This window comes from Pelobates fuscus, chromosome 6 (genome assembly GCF_036172605.1).
Source record: "Pelobates fuscus isolate aPelFus1 chromosome 6, aPelFus1.pri, whole genome shotgun sequence".
NCBI classification, from domain to species: Eukaryota; Metazoa; Chordata; class Amphibia; order Anura; family Pelobatidae; genus Pelobates; species Pelobates fuscus.
Window position 1 is genome coordinate 36,654,999 of NC_086322.1, and position 18,607 is coordinate 36,673,605.

An 18,607-nucleotide genomic window follows, 5' to 3' on the forward strand; every position below is an offset into this window, starting at 1 on the left:
TCCTTATACCCCTTGTATCTTCTTCTATCCACCTTACCACTTGCCTCGATCTATATTTATCATGTTTTCTCCCTTGCGCCGACTCTCAATATTTGGGCACAGCTATTTTGTTCTCCTCTGTCCGTGGTGTATGCAGTTTGTCCTTTAGTTGGATTCTTTTCACTGATGGATTGTCAGTAAATCCGCTTAGCAACCAAAGTGGAACTTTGCTTAAGCTCCGCCCCTTGGACAAAAATTGCCAAAGATAACACTTCTACAAAAAAAAGGCAATCCCTATCAAAAATAGTAAGATGAATTTAAGAGCAAATAAAAACAAGGGCAAACAGAGGGACAAAATCGAATCCCTTTACATCGTGTAGGACTGGTGAGGCGTTGAGAGCTGGTTGCAGACACCGTGCTGGACCTTGCAGATAAACCAATTAAAAGCAAATGCAAAAACTGCTCCAGGTGAGGCTTGAACTCACAACCTCGGCATTGCTCAACAGATACTGCCTTATAAGTACCGCGCGCTAACCGATTGCGCCACTGGAGCAAGTCGCTTGCTCTGCTACTGCTGTGTTTTCACCCAAACCTGCGCTGTCAAAGTGTTCTCAAGTCTCTTCTTATGAGTTGAATGCAAGTTTCATGTGGCAATTTCATAATCGTACAGATATATTCACTAAAGTGAGAATTGTCCAGAATTTAAAGTGAATTTTAAAATCAAGTCCAACGCAGCTGAACCGAAGGCGTAGGTAACTTGGAGAAAATTTTCCACTTGGGCCTTTAAATTGAAATACACTTGGAATTCCTGATCATTTTCACTTTAGTGAATAACCCTGTTGGGTTTACACAACTGCTTGTATCCATGATTAAACCTCACATCATCTCATCAGTGAATAAAACTGTACATTTGGGGTCTGCTACATTTGAGTGCCATGCTCAAGATCAACCACCTTAGACATGCTGGTGCACCCCAGATGGGACTTGAACCCACAATCCCTGGCTTAGGAGGCCAGTGCCTTATCCATTAGGCCACTGGGGCTTAATGTGTAAATTTTTTTTAACTGTTAAAAAAAAACAAAAAAAACAGAAGCTTGTCTTAGTATCCACACACAATAAGCTCAGTGTCTGTAACAATATTATTTCTCTTGCACCTACAGTGTCACACAGCCAATAGGCAAGGTTCTTTAAGATAGTGAAACTCTTTAGTTTTCGTTTGTTTGTAAACGGAAAAAAGATGCGCATCGTGGTGGCAGCACAGTTTAAGAAAACTCAGGTCATAAAAATGGAATGTTCCAACCATTGAACAAGAGGGCTGCAAAGGCAAAACAAGTACGACATGCAAATTTTTCTTTTCAATTTTCTTTTCCTTATACCCCTTGTATCTTCTTCTATCCACCTTACCACTTGCCTCGATCTATATTTATCATGTTTTCTCCCTTGCGCCGACTCTCAATATTTGGGCACAGCTATTTTGTTCTCCTCTGTCCGTGGTGTATGCAGTTTGTCCTTTAGTTGGATTCTTTTCACTGATGGATTGTCAGTAAATCCGCTTAGCAACCAAAGTGGAACTTTGCTTAAGCTCCGCCCCTTGGACAAAAATTGCCAAAGATAACACTTCTACAAAAAAAAGGCAATCCCTAACAAAAATAGTAAGATGAATTTAAGAGCAAATAAAAACAAGGGCAAACAGAGGGACAAAATCGAATCCCTTTACATCGTGTAGGACTGGTGAGGCGTTGAGAGCTGGTTGCAGACACCGTGCTGGACCTTGCAGATAAACCAATTAAAAGCAAATGCAAAAACTGCTCCAGGTGAGGCTTGAACTCACAACCTCGGCATTGCTCAACAGATACTGCCTTATAAGTACCGCGCGCTAACCGATTGCGCCACTGGAGCAAGTCGCTTGCTCTGCTACTGCTGTGTTTTCACCCAAACCTGCGCTGTCAAAGTGTTCTCAAGTCTCTTCTTATGAGTTGAATGCAAGTTTCATGTGGCAATTTCATAATCGTACAGATATATTCACTAAAGTGAGAATTGTCCAGAATTTAAAGTGAATTTTAAAATCAAGGCCAACGCAGCTGAACCGAAGGCGTAGGTAACTTGGAGAAAATTTTCCACTTGGGCCTTTAAATTGAAATACACTTGGAATTCCTGATCATTTTCACTTTAGTGAATAACCCTGTTGGGTTTACACAACTGCTTGTATCCATGATTAAACCTCACACAACTGCTTGTCTCCATGATTGAACCTCACATCATCTCATCAGTGAATAAAACTGTACATTTGGGGTCTGCTAAATTTGAGTGCCATGCTCAAGATCAACCACCTTAGACATGCTGGTGCACCCCAGATGGGACTTGAACCCACAATCCCTGGCTTAGGAGGCCAGTGCCTTATCCATTAGGCCACTGGGGCTTGATGTGTAAATTTCTTTTAACTGTTAAAAAAACCCCCAAAAAAACAGAAGCTTGTCTTAGTATCCACACACAATAAGCTCAGTGTCTGTAACAATATTATTTCTCTTGCACCTACAGTGTCACACAGCCAATAGGCAAGGTTCTTTAAGATAGTGAAACTCTTTAGTTTTCGTTTGTTTGTTTTAACTGTTAAAAAAACCCCAAAAAAAACAGAAGCTTGTCTTAGTATCCACACACAATAAGCTCAGTGTCTGTAACAATATTATTTCTCTTGCACCTACAGTGTCACACAGCCAATAGGCAAGGTTCTTTAAGATAGTGAAACTCTTTAGTTTTCGTTTGTTTGTAAACGGAAAAAAGATGCGCATCGTGGTGGCAGCACAGTTTAAGAAAACTCAGGTCATAAAAATGGAATGTTCCAACCATTGAACAAGAGGGCTGCAAAGGCAAAACAAGTACGACATGCAAATTTTTCTTTTCAATTTTCTTTTCCTTATACCCCTTGTATCTTCTTCTATCCACCTTACCACTTGCCTCGATCTATATTTATCATGTTTTCTCCCTTGCGCCGACTCTCAATATTTGGGCACAGCTATTTTGTTCTCCTCTGTCCGTGGTGTATGCAGTTTGTCCTTTAGTTGGATTCTTTTCACTGATGGATTGTCAGTAAATCCGCTTAGCAACCAAAGTGGAACTTTGCTTAAGCTCCGCCCCTTGGACAAAAATTGCCAAAGATAACACTTCTACAAAAAAAAGGCAATCCCTAACAAAAATAGTAAGATGAATTTAAGAGCAAATAAAAACAAGGGCAAACAGAGGGACAAAATCGAATCCCTATACATCGTGTAGGACTGGTGAGGCGTTGAGAGCTGGTTGCAGACACCGTGCTGGACCTTGCAGATAAACCAATTAAAAGCAAATGCAAAAACTGCTCCAGGTGAGGCTTGAACTCACAACCTCGGCATTGCTCAACAGATACTGCCTTATAAGTACCGCGCGCTAACCGATTGCGCCACTGGAGCAAGTCACTTGCTCTGCTACTGCTGTGTTTTCACCCAAACCTGCGCTGTCAAAGTGTTCTCAAGTCTCTTCTTATGAGTTGAATGCAAGTTTCATGTGGCAATTTCATAATCGTACAGATATATTCACTAAAGTGAGAATTGTCCAGAATTTAAAGTGAATGTTAAAATCAAGGCCAACGCAGCTGAACCGAAGGCGTAGGTAACTTGGAGAAAATTTTCCACTTGGGCCTTTAAATTGAAATACACTTGGAATTCCTGATCATTTTCACTTTAGTGAATAACCCTGTTGGGTTTACACAACTGCTTGTATCCATGATTAAACCTCACACAACTGCTTGTCTCCATGATTAAACCTCACATCATCTCATCAGTGAATAAAACTGTACATTTGGGGTCTGCTACATTTGAGTGCCATGCTCAAGATCAACCACCTTAGACATGCTGGTGCACCCCAGATGGGACTTGAACCCACAATCCCTGGCTTAGGAGGCCAGTGCCTTATCCATTAGGCCACTGGGGCTTGATGTGTAAATTTCTTTTAACTGTTAAAAAAAACCCAAAAAAAACAGAAGCTTGTCTTAGTATCCACACACAATAAGCTCAGTGTCTGTAACAATATTATTTCTCTTGCACCTACAGTGTCACACAGCCAATAGGCAAGGTTCTTTAAGATAGTGAAACTCTTTAGTTTTCGTTTGTTTGTAAACGGAAAAAAGATGCGCATCGTGGTGGCAGCACAGTTTAAGAAAACTCAGGTCATAAAAATGGAATGTTCCAACCATTGAACAAGAGGGCTGCAAAGGCAAAACAAGTACGACATGCAAATTTTTCTTTTCAATTTTCTTTTCCTTATACCCCTTGTATCTTCTTCTATCCACCTTACCACTTGCCTCGATCTATATTTATCATGTTTTCTCCCTTGCGCCGACTCTCAATATTTGGGCACAGCTATTTTGTTCTCCTCTGTCCGTGGTGTATGCAGTTTGTCCTTTAGTTGGATTCTTTTCACTGATGGATTGTCAGTAAATCCGCTTAGCAACCAAAGTGGAACTTTGCTTAAGCTCCGCCCCTTGGACAAAAATTGCCAAAGATAACACTTCTACAAAAAAAGGCAATCCCTAACAAAAATAGTAAGATGAATTTAAGAGCAAATAAAAACAAGGGCAAACAGAGGGACAAAATCGAATCCCTTTACATCGTGTAGGACTGGTGAGGCGTTGAGAGCTGGTTGCAGACACCGTGCTGGACCTTGCAGATAAACCAATTAAAAGCAAATGCAAAAACTGCTCCAGGTGAGGCTTGAACTCACAACCTCGGCATTGCTCAACAGATACTGCCTTATAAGTACCGCGCGCTAACCGATTGCGCCACTGGAGCAAGTCGCTTGCTCTGCTACTGCTGTGTTTTCACCCAAACCTGCGCTGTCAAAGTGTTCTCAAGTCTCTTCTTATGAGTTGAATGCAAGTTTCATGTGGCAATTTCATAATCGTACAGATATATTCACTAAAGTGAGAATTGTCCAGAATTTAAAGTGAATTTTAAAATCAAGGCCAACGCAGCTGAACCGAAGGCGTAGGTAACTTGGAGAAAATTTTCCACTTGGGCCTTTAAATTGAAATACACTTGGAATTCCTGATCATTTTCACTTTAGTGAATAACCCTGTTGGGTTTACACAACTGCTTGTATCCATGATTAAACCTCACACAACTGCTTGTCTCCATGATTGAACCTCACATCATCTCATCAGTGAATAAAACTGTACATTTGGGGTCTGCTAAATTTGAGTGCCATGCTCAAGATCAACCACCTTAGACATGCTGGTGCACCCCAGATGGGACTTGAACCCACAATCCCTGGCTTAGGAGGCCAGTGCCTTATCCATTAGGCCACTGGGGCTTGATGTGTAAATTTCTTTTAACTGTTAAAAAAACCCCCAAAAAAACAGAAGCTTGTCTTAGTATCCACACACAATAAGCTCAGTGTCTGTAACAATATTATTTCTCTTGCACCTACAGTGTCACACAGCCAATAGGCAAGGTTCTTTAAGATAGTGAAACTCTTTAGTTTTCGTTTGTTTGTTTTAACTGTTAAAAAAACCCCCAAAAAAACAGAAGCTTGTCTTAGTATCCACACACAATAAGCTCAGTGTCTGTAACAATATTATTTCTCTTGCACCTACAGTGTCACACAGCCAATAGGCAAGGTTCTTTAAGATAGTGAAACTCTTTAGTTTTCGTTTGTTTGTAAACGGAAAAAAGATGCGCATCGTGGTGGCAGCACAGTTTAAGAAAACTCAGGTCATAAAAATGGAATGTTCCAACCATTGAACAAGAGGGCTGCAAAGGCAAAACAAGTACGACATGCAAATTTTTCTTTTCAATTTTCTTTTCCTTATACCCCTTGTATCTTCTTCTATCCACCTTACCACTTGCCTCGATCTATATTTATCATGTTTTCTCCCTTGCGCCGACTCTCAATATTTGGGCACAGCTATTTTGTTCTCCTCTGTCCGTGGTGTATGCAGTTTGTCCTTTAGTTGGATTCTTTTCACTGATGGATTGTCAGTAAATCCGCTTAGCAACCAAAGTGGAACTTTGCTTAAGCTCCGCCCCTTGGACAAAAATTGCCAAAGATAACACTTCTACAAAAAAAAGGCAATCCCTAACAAAAATAGTAAGATGAATTTAAGAGCAAATAAAAACAAGGGCAAACAGAGGGACAAAATCGAATCCCTATACATCGTGTAGGACTGGTGAGGCGTTGAGAGCTGGTTGCAGACACCGTGCTGGACCTTGCAGATAAACCAATTAAAAGCAAATGCAAAAACTGCTCCAGGTGAGGCTTGAACTCACAACCTCGGCATTGCTCAACAGATACTGCCTTATAAGTACCGCGCGCTAACCGATTGCGCCACTGGAGCAAGTCACTTGCTCTGCTACTGCTGTGTTTTCACCCAAACCTGCGCTGTCAAAGTGTTCTCAAGTCTCTTCTTATGAGTTGAATGCAAGTTTCATGTGGCAATTTCATAATCGTACAGATATATTCACTAAAGTGAGAATTGTCCAGAATTTAAAGTGAATGTTAAAATCAAGGCCAACGCAGCTGAACCGAAGGCGTAGGTAACTTGGAGAAAATTTTCCACTTGGGCCTTTAAATTGAAATACACTTGGAATTCCTGATCATTTTCACTTTAGTGAATAACCCTGTTGGGTTTACACAACTGCTTGTATCCATGATTAAACCTCACACAACTGCTTGTCTCCATGATTAAACCTCACATCATCTCATCAGTGAATAAAACTGTACATTTGGGGTCTGCTACATTTGAGTGCCATGCTCAAGATCAACCACCTTAGACATGCTGGTGCACCCCAGATGGGACTTGAACCCACAATCCCTGGCTTAGGAGGCCAGTGCCTTATCCATTAGGCCACTGGGGCTTGATGTGTAAATTTCTTTTAACTGTTAAAAAAAACCCAAAAAAAACAGAAGCTTGTCTTAGTATCCACACACAATAAGCTCAGTGTCTGTAACAATATTATTTCTCTTGCACCTACAGTGTCACACAGCCAATAGGCAAGGTTCTTTAAGATAGTGAAACTCTTTAGTTTTCGTTTGTTTGTAAACGGAAAAAAGATGCGCATCGTGGTGGCAGCACAGTTTAAGAAAACTCAGGTCATAAAAATGGAATGTTCCAACCATTGAACAAGAGGGCTGCAAAGGCAAAACAAGTACGACATGCAAATTTTTCTTTTCAATTTTCTTTTCCTTATACCCCTTGTATCTTCTTCTATCCACCTTACCACTTGCCTCGATCTATATTTATCATGTTTTCTCCCTTGCGCCGACTCTCAATATTTGGGCACAGCTATTTTGTTCTCCTCTGTCCGTGGTGTATGCAGTTTGTCCTTTAGTTGGATTCTTTTCACTGATGGATTGTCAGTAAATCCGCTTAGCAACCAAAGTGGAACTTTGCTTAAACTCCGCCCCTTGGACAAAATTTGCCAAAGATAACACTTCTACAAAAAAAAGGCAATCCCTAACAAAAATAGTAAGATGAATTTAAGAGCAAATAAAAACAAGGGCAAACAGAGGGACAAAATCGAATCCCTTTACATCGTGTAGGACTGGTGAGGCGTTGAGAGCTGGTTGCAGACACCGTGCTGGACCTTGCAGATAAACCAATTAAAAGCAAATGCAAAAACTGCTCCAGGTGAGGCTTGAACTCACAACCTCGGCATTGCTCAACAGATACTGCCTTATAAGTACCGCGCGCTAACCGATTGCGCCACTGGAGCAAGTCGCTTGCTCTGCTACTGCTGTGTTTTCACCCAAACCTGCGCTGTCAAAGTGTTCTCAAGTCTCTTCTTATGAGTTGAATGCAAGTTTCATGTGGCAATTTCATAATCGTACAGATATATTCACTAAAGTGAGAATTGTCCAGAATTTAAAGTGAATTTTAAAATCAAGGCCAACGCAGCTGAACCGAAGGCGGAGGTAACTTGGAGAAAATTTTCCACTTGGGCCTTTAAATTGAAATACACTTGGAATTCCTGATCATTTTCACTTTAGTGAATAACCCTGTTGGGTTTACACAACTGCTTGTATCCATGATTAAACCTCACACAACTGCTTGTCTCCATGATTAAACCTCACATCATCTCATCAGTGAATAAAACTGTACATTTGGGGTCTGCTAAATTTGAGTGCCATGCTCAAGATCAACCACCTTAGACATGCTGGTGCACCCCAGATGGGACTTGAACCCACAATCCCTGGCTTAGGAGGCCAGTGCCTTATCCTAAGCCACTGGGGCTTGATGTGCAAATTTCTTTTAACTGTTAAAACAAAACCAAAAAAAACAGAAGCTTGTCTTAGTATCCACACACAATAAGCTCAGTGTCTGTAACAATATTATTTCTCTTGCACCTACAGTGTCACACAGCCAATAGGCAAGGTTCTTTAAGATAGTGAAACTCTTTAGTTTTCGTTTGTTTGTAAACGGAAAAAAGATGCGCATCGTGGTGGCAGCACAGTTTAAGAAAACTCAGGTCATAAAAATGGAATGTTCCAACCATTGAACAAGAGGGCTGCAAAGGCAAAACAAGTACGACATGCAAATTTTTCTTTTCAATTTTCTTTTCCTTATACCCCTTGTATCTTCTTCTATCCACCTTACCACTTGCCTCGATCTATATTTATCATGTTTTCTCCCTTGCGCCGACTCTCAATATTTGGGCACAGCTATTTTGTTCTCCTCTGTCCGTGGTGTATGCAGTTTGTCCTTTAGTTGGATTCTTTTCACTGATGGATTGTCAGTAAATCCGCTTAGCAACCAAAGTGGAACTTTGCTTAAACTCCGCCCCTTGGACAAAATTTGCCAAAGATAACACTTCTACAAAAAAAAGGCAATCCCTAACAAAAATAGTAAGATGAATTTAAGAGCAAATAAAAACAAGGGCAAACAGAGGGACAAAATCGAATCCCTTTACATCGTGTAGGACTGGTGAGGCGTTGAGAGCTGGTTGCAGACACCGTGCTGGACCTTGCAGATAAACCAATTAAAAGCAAATGCAAAAACTGCTCCAGGTGAGGCTTGAACTCACAACCTCGGCATTGCTCAACAGATACTGCCTTATAAGTACCGCGCGCTAACCGATTGCGCCACTGGAGCAAGTCGCTTGCTCTGCTACTGCTGTGTTTTCACCCAAACCTGCGCTGTCAAAGTGTTCTCAAGTCTCTTCTTATGAGTTGAATGCAAGTTTCATGTGGCAATTTCATAATCGTACAGATATATTCACTAAAGTGAGAATTGTCCAGAATTTAAAGTGAATTTTAAAATCAAGGCCAACGCAGCTGAACCGAAGGCGGAGGTAACTTGGAGAAAATTTTCCACTTGGGCCTTTAAATTGAAATACACTTGGAATTCCTGATCATTTTCACTTTAGTGAATAACCCTGTTGGGTTTACACAACTGCTTGTATCCATGATTAAACCTCACACAACTGCTTGTCTCCATGATTAAACCTCACATCATCTCATCAGTGAATAAAACTGTACATTTGGGGTCTGCTAAATTTGAGTGCCATGCTCAAGATCAACCACCTTAGACATGCTGGTGCACCCCAGATGGGACTTGAACCCACAATCCCTGGCTTAGGAGGCCAGTGCCTTATCCTAAGCCACTGGGGCTTGATGTGCAAATTTCTTTTAACTGTTAAAACAAAACCAAAAAAAACAGAAGCTTGTCTTAGTATCCACACACAATAAGCTCAGTGTCTGTAACAATATTATTTCTCTTGCACCTACAGTGTCACACAGCCAATAGGCAAGGTTCTTTAAGATAGTGAAACTCTTTAGTTTTCGTTTGTTTGTAAACGGAAAAAAGATGCGCATCGTGGTGGCAGCACAGTTTAAGAAAACTCAGGTCATAAAAATGGAATGTTCCAACCATTGAACAAGAGGGCTGCAAAGGCAAAACAAGTACGACATGCAAATTTTTCTTTTCAATTTTCTTTTCCTTATACCCCTTGTATCTTCTTCTATCCACCTTACCACTTGCCTCGATCTATATTTATCATGTTTTCTCCATTGCGCCGACTCTCAATATTTGGGCACAGCTATTTTGTTCTCCTCTGTCCGTGGTGTATGCAGTTTGTCCTTTAGTTGGATTCTTTTCACTGATGGATTGTCAGTAAATCCGCTTAGCAACCAAAGTGGAACTTTGCTTAAGCTCCGCCCCTTGGACAAAAATTGCCAAAGATAACACTTCTACAAAAAAAAAGGCAATCCCTAACAAAAATAGTAAGATGAATTTAAGAGCAAATAAAAACAAGGGCAAACAGAGGAACAAAATCGAATCCCTTTACATCGTGTAGGACTGGTGAGGCGTTGAGAGCTGGTTGCAGACACCGTGCTGGACCTTGCAGATAAACCAATTAAAAGCAAATGCAAAAACTGCTCCAGGTGAGGCTTGAACTCACAACCTCGGCATTGCTCAACAGATACTGCCTTATAAGTACCGCGCGCTAACCGATTGCGCCACTGGAGCAAGTCGCTTGCTCTGCTACTGCTGTGTTTTCACCCAAACCTGCGCTGTCAAAGTGTTCTCAAGTCTCTTCTTATGAGTTGAATGCAAGTTTCATGTGGCAATTTCATAATCGTACAGATATATTCACTAAAGTGAGAATTGTCCAGAATTTAAAGTGAATTTTAAAATCAAGGCCAACGCAGCTGAACCGAAGGCGTAGGTAACTTGGAGAAAATTTTCCACTTGGGCCTTTAAATTGAAATACACTTGGAATTCTTGATCATTTTCACTTTAGTGAATAACCCTGTTGGGTTTACACAACTGCTTGTATCCATGATTAAACCTCACACAACTGCTTGTCTCCATGATTAAACCTCACATCATCTCATCAGTGAATAAAACTGTACATTTGGGGTTTGCTACATTTGAGTGCCATGCTCAAGATCGACCACCTTAGACATGCTGGTGCACCCCAGATGGGACTTGAACCCACAATCCCTGGCTTAGGAGGCCAGTGCCTTATCCATTAGGCCACTGGGGCTTAATGTGTAAATTTATTTTAACTGTTAAAAAAAAACAAAAAAAACAGAAGCTTGTCTTAGTATCCACACACAATAAGCTCAGTGTCTGTAACAATATTATTTCTCTTGCACCTACAGTGTCACACAGCCAATAGGCAAGGTTCTTTAAGATAGTGAAACTCTTTAGTTTTCGTTTGTTTGTAAACGGAAAAAAGATGCGCATCGTGGTGGCAGCACAGTTTAAGAAAACTCAGGTCATAAAAATGGAATGTTCCAACCATTGAACAAGAGGGCTGCAAAGGCAAAACAAGTACGACATGCAAATTTTTCTTTTCAATTTTCTTTTCCTTATACCCCTTGTATCTTCTTCTATCCACCTTACCACTTGCCTCGATCTATATTTATCATGTTTTCTCCATTGCGCCGACTCTCAATATTTGGGCACAGTTATTTTGTTCTCCTCTGTCCGTGGTGTATGCAGTTTGTCCTTTAGTTGGATTCTTTTCACTGATGGATTGTCAGTAAATCCGCTTAGCAACCAAAGTGGAACTTTGCTTAAGCTCCGCCCCTTGGACAAAAATTGCCAAAGATAACACTTCTACAAAAAAAGGCAATCCCTAACAAAAATAGTAAGATGAATTTAAGAGCAAATAAAAACAAGTGCAAACAGAGGGACAAAATCGAATCCCTTTACATCGTGTAGGACTGGTGAGGCGTTGAGAGCTGGTTGCAGACACCGTGCTGGACCTTGCAGATAAACCAATTAAAAGCAAATGCAAAAACTGCTCCAGGTGAGGCTTGAACTCACAACCTCGGCATTGCTCAACAGATACTGCCTTATAAGTACCGCGCGCTAACCGATTGCGCCACTGGAGCAAGTCGCTTGCTCTGCTACTGCTGTGTTTTCACCCAAACCTGCGCTGTCAAAGTGTTCTCAAGTCTCTTCTTATGAGTTGAATGCAAGTTTCATGTGGCAATTTCATAATCGTACAGATATATTCACTAAAGTGAGAATTGTCCAGAATTTAAAGTGAATTTTAAAATCAAGGCCAACGCAGCTGAACCGAAGGCGTAGGTAACTTGGAGAAAATTTTCCACTTGGGCCTTTAAATTGAAATACACTTGGAATTCTTGATCATTTTCACTTTAGTGAATAACCCTGTTGGGTTTACACAACTGCTTGTATCCATGATTAAACCTCACACAACTGCTTGTCTCCATGATTAAACCTCACATCATCTCATCAGTGAATAAAACTGTACATTTGGGGTTTGCTACATTTGAGTGCCATGCTCAAGATCGACCACCTTAGACATGCTGGTGCACCCCAGATGGGACTTGAACCCACAATCCCTGGCTTAGGAGGCCAGTGCCTTATCCATTAGGCCACTGGGGCTTAATGTGTAAATTTATTTTAACTGTTAAAAAAAAACAAAAAAAACAGAAGCTTGTCTTAGTATCCACACACAATAAGCTCAGTGTCTGTAACAATATTATTTCTCTTGCACCTACAGTGTCACACAGCCAATAGGCAAGGTTCTTTAAGATAGTGAAACTCTTTAGTTTTCGTTTGTTTGTAAACGGAAAAAAGATGCGCATCGTGGTGGCAGCACAGTTTAAGAAAACTCAGGTCATAAAAATGGAATGTTCCAACCATTGAACAAGAGGGCTGCAAAGGCAAAACAAGTACGACATGCAAATTTTTCTTTTCAATTTTCTTTTCCTTATACCCCTTGTATCTTCTTCTATCCACCTTACCACTTGCCTCGATCTATATTTATCATGTTTTCTCCATTGCGCCGACTCTCAATATTTGGGCACAGTTATTTTGTTCTCCTCTGTCCGTGGTGTATGCAGTTTGTCCTTTAGTTGGATTCTTTTCACTGATGGATTGTCAGTAAATCCGCTTAGCAACCAAAGTGGAACTTTGCTTAAGCTCCGCCCCTTGGACAAAAATTGCCAAAGATAACACTTCTACAAAAAAAGGCAATCCCTAACAAAAATAGTAAGATGAATTTAAGAGCAAATAAAAACAAGGGCAAACAGAGGGACAAAATCGAATCCCTTTACATCGTGTAGGACTGGTGAGGCGTTGAGAGCTGGTTGCAGACACCGTGCTGGACCTTGCAGATAAACCAATTAAAAGCAAATGCAAAAACTGCTCCAGGTGAGGCTTGAACTCACAACCTCGGCATTGCTCAACAGATACTGCCTTATAAGTACCGCGCGCTAACCGATTGCGCCACTGGAGCAAGTCGCTTGCTCTGCTACTGCTGTGTTTTCACCCAAACCTGCGCTGTCAAAGTGTTCTCAAGTCTCTTCTTATGAGTTGAATGCAAGTTTCATGTGGCAATTTCATAATCGTACAGATATATTCACTAAAGTGAGAATTGTCCAGAATTTAAAGTGAATTTTAAAATCAAGGCCAACGCAGCTGAACCGAAGGCGTAGGTAACTTGGAGAAAATTTTCCACTTGGGCCTTTAAATTGAAATACACTTGGAATTCCTGATCATTTTCACTTTAGTGAATAACCCTGTTGGGTTTACACAACTGCTTGTATCCATGATTAAACCTCACACAACTGCTTGTCTCCATGATTGAACCTCACATCATCTCATCAGTGAATAAAACTGTACATTTGGGGTCTGCTAAATTTGAGTGCCATGCTCAAGATCAACCACCTTAGACATGCTGGTGCACCCCAGATGGGACTTGAACCCACAATCCCTGGCTTAGGAGGCCAGTGCCTTATCCATTAGGCCACTGGGGCTTGATGTGCAAATATCTTTTAACTGTTAAAAAAAACCCCAAAAAAACAGAAGCTTGTCTTAGTATCCACACACAATAAGCTCAGTGTCTGTAACAATATTATTTCTCTTGCACCTACAGTGTCACACAGCCAATAGGCAAGGTTCTTTAAGATAGTGAAACTCTTTAGTTTTCGTTTGTTTGTAAACGGAAAAAAGATGCGCATCGTGGTGGCAGCACAGTTTAAGAAAACTCAGGTCATAAAAATGGAATGTTCCAACCATTGAACAAGAGGGCTGCAAAGGCAAAACAAGTACGACATGCAAATTTTTCTTTTCAATTTTCTTTTCCTTATACCCCTTGTATCTTCTTCTATCCACCTTACCACTTGCCTCGATCTATATTTATCATGTTTTCTCCCTTGCGCCGACTCTCAATATTTGGGCACAGCTATTTTGTTCTCCTCTGTCCGTGGTGTATGCAGTTTGTCCTTTAGTTGGATTCTTTTCACTGATGGATTGTCAGTAAATCCGCTTAGCAACCAAAGTGGAACTTTGCTTAAGCTCCGCCCCTTGGACAAAAATTGCCAAAGATAACACTTCTACAAAAAAAAGGCAATCCCTAACAAAAATAGTAAGATGAATTTAAGAGCAAATAAAAACAAGGGCAAACAGAGGGACAAAATCGAATCCCTATACATCGTGTAGGACTGGTGAGGCGTTGAGAGCTGGTTGCAGACACCGTGCTGGACCTTGCAGATAAACCAATTAAAAGCAAATGCAAAAACTGCTCCAGGTGAGGCTTGAACTCACAACCTCGGCATTGCTCAACAGATACTGCCTTATAAGTACCGCGCGCTAACCGATTGCGCCACTGGAGCAAGTCACTTGCTCTGCTACTGCTGTGTTTTCACCCAAACCTGCGCTGTCAAAGTGTTCTCAAGTCTCTTCTTATGAGTTGAATGCAAGTTTCATGTGGCAATTTCATAATCGTACAGATATATTCACTAAAGTGAGAATTGTCCAGAATTTAAAGTGAATGTTAAAATCAAGGCCAACGCAGCTGAACCGAAGGCGTAGGTAACTTGGAGAAAATTTTCCACTTGGGCCTTTAAATTGAAATACACTTGGAATTCCTGATCATTTTCACTTTAGTGAATAACCCTGTTGGGTTTACACAACTGCTTGTATCCATGATTAAACCTCACACAACTGCTTGTCTCCATGATTAAACCTCACATCATCTCATCAGTGAATAAAACTGTACATTTGGGGTCTGCTACATTTGAGTGCCATGCTCAAGATCAACCACCTTAGACATGCTGGTGCACCCCAGATGGGACTTGAACCCACAATCCCTGGCTTAGGAGGCCAGTGCCTTATCCATTAGGCCACTGGGGCTTGATGTGTAAATTTCTTTTAACTGTTAAAAAAAACCCAAAAAAAACAGAAGCTTGTCTTAGTATCCACACACAATAAGCTCAGTGTCTGTAACAATATTATTTCTCTTGCACCTACAGTGTCACACAGCCAATAGGCAAGGTTCTTTAAGATAGTGAAACTCTTTAGTTTTCGTTTGTTTGTAAACGGAAAAAAGATGCGCATCGTGGTGGCAGCACAGTTTAAGAAAACTCAGGTCATAAAAATGGAATGTTCCAACCATTGAACAAGAGGGCTGCAAAGGCAAAACAAGTACGACATGCAAATTTTTCTTTTCAATTTTCTTTTCCTTATACCCCTTGTATCTTCTTCTATCCACCTTACCACTTGCCTCGATCTATATTTATCATGTTTTCTCCCTTGCGCCGACTCTCAATATTTGGGCACAGCTATTTTGTTCTCCTCTGTCCGTGGTGTATGCAGTTTGTCCTTTAGTTGGATTCTTTTCACTGATGGATTGTCAGTAAATCCGCTTAGCAACCAAAGTGGAACTTTGCTTAAACTCCGCCCCTTGGACAAAATTTGCCAAAGATAACACTTCTACAAAAAAAAGGCAATCCCTAACAAAAATAGTAAGATGAATTTAAGAGCAAATAAAAACAAGGGCAAACAGAGGGACAAAATCGAATCCCTTTACATCGTGTAGGACTGGTGAGGCGTTGAGAGCTGGTTGGAGACACCGTGCTGGACCTTGCAGATAAACCAATTAAAAGCAAATGCAAAAACTGCTCCAGGTGAGGCTTGAACTCACAACCTCGGCATTGCTCAACAGATACTGCCTTATAAGTACCGCGCGCTAACCGATTGCGCCACTGGAGCAAGTCGCTTGCTCTGCTACTGCTGTGTTTTCACCCAAACCTGCGCTGTCAAAGTGTTCTCAAGTCTCTTCTTATGAGTTGAATGCAAGTTTCATGTGGCAATTTCATAATCGTACAGATATATTCACTAAAGTGAGAATTGTCCAGAATTTAAAGTGAATTTTAAAATCAAGGCCAACGCAGCTGAACCGAAGGCGGAGGTAACTTGGAGAAAATTTTCCACTTGGGCCTTTAAATTGAAATACACTTGGAATTCCTGATCATTTTCACTTTAGTGAATAACCCTGTTGGGTTTACACAACTGCTTGTATCCATGATTAAACCTCACACAACTGCTTGTCTCCATGATTAAACCTCACATCATCTCATCAGTGAATAAAACTGTACATTTGGGGTCTGCTAAATTTGAGTGCCATGCTCAAGATCAACCACCTTAGACATGCTGGTGCACCCCAGATGGGACTTGAACCCACAATCCCTGGCTTAGGAGGCCAGTGCCTTATCCATTAGGCCACTGGGGCTTGATGTGTAAATTTATTTTAACTGTTAAAAAAAAACAAAAAAAACAGAAGCTTGTCTTAGTATCCACACACAATAAGCTCAGTGTCTGTAACAATATTATTTCTCTTGCACCTACAGTGTCACACAGCCAATAGGCAAGGTTCTTTAAGATAGTGAAACTCTTTAGTTTTCGTTTGTTTGTAAACGGAAAAAAGATGCGCATCGTGGTGGCAGCACAGTTTAAGAAAACTCAGGTCATAAAAATGGAATGTTCCAACCATTGAACAAGAGGGCTGCAAAGGCAAAACAAGTACGACATGCAAATTTTTCTTTTCAATTTTCTTTTCCTTATACCCCTTGTATCTTCTTCTATCCACCTTACCACTTGCCTCGATCTATATTTATCATGTTTTCTCCCTTGCGCCGACTCTCAATATTTGGGCACAGCTATTTTGTTCTCCTCTGTCCGTGGTGTATGCAGTTTGTCCTTTAGTTGGATTCTTTTCACTGATGGATTGTCAGTAAATCCGCTTAGCAACCAAAGTGGAACTTTGCTTAAGCTCCGCCCCTTGGACAAAAATTGCCAAAGATAACACTTCTACAAAAAAAGGCAATCCCTAACAAAAATAGTAAGATGAATTTAAGAGCAAATAAAAACAAGGGCAAACAGAGGGACAAAATCGAATCCCTTGACATCGTGTAGGACTGGTGAGGCGTTGAGAGCTGGTTGCAGACACCGTGCTGGACCTTGCAGATAAACCAATTAAAAGCAAATGCAAAAACTGCTCCAGGTGAGGCTTGAACTCACAACCTCGGCATTGCTCAACAGATACTGCCTTATAAGTACCGCGCGCTAACCGATTGCGCCACTGGAGCAAGTCGCTTGCTCTGCTACTGCTGTGTTTTCACCCAAACCTGCGCTGTCAAAGTGTTCTCAAGTCTCTTCTTATGAGTTGAATGCAAGTTTCATGTGGCAATTTCATAATCGTACAGATATATTCACTAAAGTGAGAATTGTCCAGAATTTAAAGTGAATTTTAAAATCAAGGCCAACGCAGCTGAACCGAAGGCGTAGGTAACTTGGAGAAAATTTTCCACTTGGGCCTTTAAATTGAAATACACTTGGAATTCCTGATCATTTTCACTTTAGTGAATAACCCTGTTGGGTTTACACAACTGCTTGTATCCATGATTAAACCTCACACAACTGCTTGTCTCCATGATTAAACCTCACATCATCTCATCAGTGAATAAAACTGTACATTTGGGGTCTGCTAAATTTGAGTGCCATGCTCAAGATCAACCACCTTAGACATGCTGGTGCACCCCAGATGGGACTTGAACCCACAATCCCTGGCTTAGGAGGCCAGTGCCTTATCCATTAGGCCACTGGGGCTTGATGTGTAAATTTATTTTAACTGTTAAAAAAAAACAAAAAAAACAGAAGCTTGTCTTAGTATCCACACACAATAAGCTCAGTGTCTGTAACAATATTATTTCTCTTGCACCTACAGTGTCACACAGCCAATAGGCAAGGTTCTTTAAGATAGTGAAACTCTTTAGTTTTCGTTTGTTTGTAAACGGAAAAAAGATGCGCATCGTGGTGGCAGCACAGTTTAAGAAATCTCAGGTCATAAAAATGGAATGTTCCAACCATTGAACAAGAGGGCTGCAAAGGCAAAACAAGTACGACATGCAAATTTTTCTTTTCAATTTTCTTTTCCTTATACCCCTTGTATCTTCTTCTATCCACCTTACCACTTGCCTCGATCTATATTTATCATGTTTTCTCCATTGCGCCGACTCTCAATATTTGGGCACAGCTATTTTGTTCTCCTCTGTCCGTGGTGTATGCAGTTTGTCCTTTAGTTGGATTCTTTTCACTGATGGATTGTCAGTAAATCCGCTTAGCAACCAAAGTGGAACTTTGCTTAAGCTCCGCCCCTTGGACAAAAATTGCCAAAGATAACACTTCTACAAAAAAAAGGCAATCCCTAACAAAAATAGTAAGATGAATTTAAGAGCAAATAAAAACAAGGGCAAACAGAGGGACAAAATCGAATCCCTTGACATCGTGTAGGACTGGTGAGGCGTTGAGAGCTGGTTGCAGACACCGTGCTGGACC

General features: G+C 40.9%; 24 non-coding genes across 24 annotated transcripts; all 24 read right to left on the bottom strand.

Moving 5' to 3' along the window:
* Nucleotides 1-439: 439 nt before the first annotated feature.
* On the bottom strand, nt 440-532 carry TRNAI-UAU (transfer RNA isoleucine (anticodon UAU)). The gene is given in 2 exon segments: nt 440-475; nt 495-532. It is a non-coding gene; the product is annotated as a tRNA-Ile (tRNA).
* A 416-nt stretch (nt 533-948) lies between these two features.
* TRNAR-CCU (transfer RNA arginine (anticodon CCU)) lies at nt 949-1,021 on the bottom strand. Its single transcript has one exon. It is a non-coding gene; the product is annotated as a tRNA-Arg (tRNA).
* Nucleotides 1,022-1,785: 764 nt separating this feature from the next.
* On the bottom strand, nt 1,786-1,878 carry TRNAI-UAU (transfer RNA isoleucine (anticodon UAU)). The gene is given in 2 exon segments: nt 1,786-1,821; nt 1,841-1,878. It is a non-coding gene; the product is annotated as a tRNA-Ile (tRNA).
* A 447-nt stretch (nt 1,879-2,325) lies between these two features.
* Nucleotides 2,326-2,398, bottom strand: TRNAR-CCU (transfer RNA arginine (anticodon CCU)). Its single transcript has one exon. It is a non-coding gene; the product is annotated as a tRNA-Arg (tRNA).
* A 931-nt stretch (nt 2,399-3,329) lies between these two features.
* TRNAI-UAU (transfer RNA isoleucine (anticodon UAU)) lies at nt 3,330-3,422 on the bottom strand. The gene is given in 2 exon segments: nt 3,330-3,365; nt 3,385-3,422. It is a non-coding gene; the product is annotated as a tRNA-Ile (tRNA).
* Nucleotides 3,423-3,869: 447 nt separating this feature from the next.
* Nucleotides 3,870-3,942, bottom strand: TRNAR-CCU (transfer RNA arginine (anticodon CCU)). The gene has a single exon. It is a non-coding gene; the product is annotated as a tRNA-Arg (tRNA).
* Nucleotides 3,943-4,706: 764 nt separating this feature from the next.
* Nucleotides 4,707-4,799, bottom strand: TRNAI-UAU (transfer RNA isoleucine (anticodon UAU)). Its single transcript is given in 2 exon segments — nt 4,707-4,742; nt 4,762-4,799. It is a non-coding gene; the product is annotated as a tRNA-Ile (tRNA).
* Nucleotides 4,800-5,246: 447 nt separating this feature from the next.
* Nucleotides 5,247-5,319, bottom strand: TRNAR-CCU (transfer RNA arginine (anticodon CCU)). Its single transcript has one exon. It is a non-coding gene; the product is annotated as a tRNA-Arg (tRNA).
* A 931-nt stretch (nt 5,320-6,250) lies between these two features.
* TRNAI-UAU (transfer RNA isoleucine (anticodon UAU)) lies at nt 6,251-6,343 on the bottom strand. The gene is given in 2 exon segments: nt 6,251-6,286; nt 6,306-6,343. It is a non-coding gene; the product is annotated as a tRNA-Ile (tRNA).
* A 447-nt stretch (nt 6,344-6,790) lies between these two features.
* TRNAR-CCU (transfer RNA arginine (anticodon CCU)) lies at nt 6,791-6,863 on the bottom strand. The gene has a single exon. It is a non-coding gene; the product is annotated as a tRNA-Arg (tRNA).
* Nucleotides 6,864-7,628: 765 nt separating this feature from the next.
* On the bottom strand, nt 7,629-7,721 carry TRNAI-UAU (transfer RNA isoleucine (anticodon UAU)). Its single transcript is given in 2 exon segments — nt 7,629-7,664; nt 7,684-7,721. It is a non-coding gene; the product is annotated as a tRNA-Ile (tRNA).
* A 1,283-nt stretch (nt 7,722-9,004) lies between these two features.
* On the bottom strand, nt 9,005-9,097 carry TRNAI-UAU (transfer RNA isoleucine (anticodon UAU)). The gene is given in 2 exon segments: nt 9,005-9,040; nt 9,060-9,097. It is a non-coding gene; the product is annotated as a tRNA-Ile (tRNA).
* A 1,284-nt stretch (nt 9,098-10,381) lies between these two features.
* TRNAI-UAU (transfer RNA isoleucine (anticodon UAU)) lies at nt 10,382-10,474 on the bottom strand. The gene is given in 2 exon segments: nt 10,382-10,417; nt 10,437-10,474. It is a non-coding gene; the product is annotated as a tRNA-Ile (tRNA).
* A 447-nt stretch (nt 10,475-10,921) lies between these two features.
* TRNAR-CCU (transfer RNA arginine (anticodon CCU)) lies at nt 10,922-10,994 on the bottom strand. Its single transcript has one exon. It is a non-coding gene; the product is annotated as a tRNA-Arg (tRNA).
* Nucleotides 10,995-11,757: 763 nt separating this feature from the next.
* TRNAI-UAU (transfer RNA isoleucine (anticodon UAU)) lies at nt 11,758-11,850 on the bottom strand. The gene is given in 2 exon segments: nt 11,758-11,793; nt 11,813-11,850. It is a non-coding gene; the product is annotated as a tRNA-Ile (tRNA).
* A 447-nt stretch (nt 11,851-12,297) lies between these two features.
* Nucleotides 12,298-12,370, bottom strand: TRNAR-CCU (transfer RNA arginine (anticodon CCU)). The gene has a single exon. It is a non-coding gene; the product is annotated as a tRNA-Arg (tRNA).
* Nucleotides 12,371-13,133: 763 nt separating this feature from the next.
* Nucleotides 13,134-13,226, bottom strand: TRNAI-UAU (transfer RNA isoleucine (anticodon UAU)). The gene is given in 2 exon segments: nt 13,134-13,169; nt 13,189-13,226. It is a non-coding gene; the product is annotated as a tRNA-Ile (tRNA).
* Nucleotides 13,227-13,673: 447 nt separating this feature from the next.
* On the bottom strand, nt 13,674-13,746 carry TRNAR-CCU (transfer RNA arginine (anticodon CCU)). Its single transcript has one exon. It is a non-coding gene; the product is annotated as a tRNA-Arg (tRNA).
* A 765-nt stretch (nt 13,747-14,511) lies between these two features.
* On the bottom strand, nt 14,512-14,604 carry TRNAI-UAU (transfer RNA isoleucine (anticodon UAU)). The gene is given in 2 exon segments: nt 14,512-14,547; nt 14,567-14,604. It is a non-coding gene; the product is annotated as a tRNA-Ile (tRNA).
* A 447-nt stretch (nt 14,605-15,051) lies between these two features.
* Nucleotides 15,052-15,124, bottom strand: TRNAR-CCU (transfer RNA arginine (anticodon CCU)). Its single transcript has one exon. It is a non-coding gene; the product is annotated as a tRNA-Arg (tRNA).
* A 765-nt stretch (nt 15,125-15,889) lies between these two features.
* On the bottom strand, nt 15,890-15,982 carry TRNAI-UAU (transfer RNA isoleucine (anticodon UAU)). Its single transcript is given in 2 exon segments — nt 15,890-15,925; nt 15,945-15,982. It is a non-coding gene; the product is annotated as a tRNA-Ile (tRNA).
* Nucleotides 15,983-16,429: 447 nt separating this feature from the next.
* On the bottom strand, nt 16,430-16,502 carry TRNAR-CCU (transfer RNA arginine (anticodon CCU)). Its single transcript has one exon. It is a non-coding gene; the product is annotated as a tRNA-Arg (tRNA).
* Nucleotides 16,503-17,265: 763 nt separating this feature from the next.
* On the bottom strand, nt 17,266-17,358 carry TRNAI-UAU (transfer RNA isoleucine (anticodon UAU)). Its single transcript is given in 2 exon segments — nt 17,266-17,301; nt 17,321-17,358. It is a non-coding gene; the product is annotated as a tRNA-Ile (tRNA).
* A 447-nt stretch (nt 17,359-17,805) lies between these two features.
* On the bottom strand, nt 17,806-17,878 carry TRNAR-CCU (transfer RNA arginine (anticodon CCU)). The gene has a single exon. It is a non-coding gene; the product is annotated as a tRNA-Arg (tRNA).
* Nucleotides 17,879-18,607: the final 729 nt, after the last annotated feature.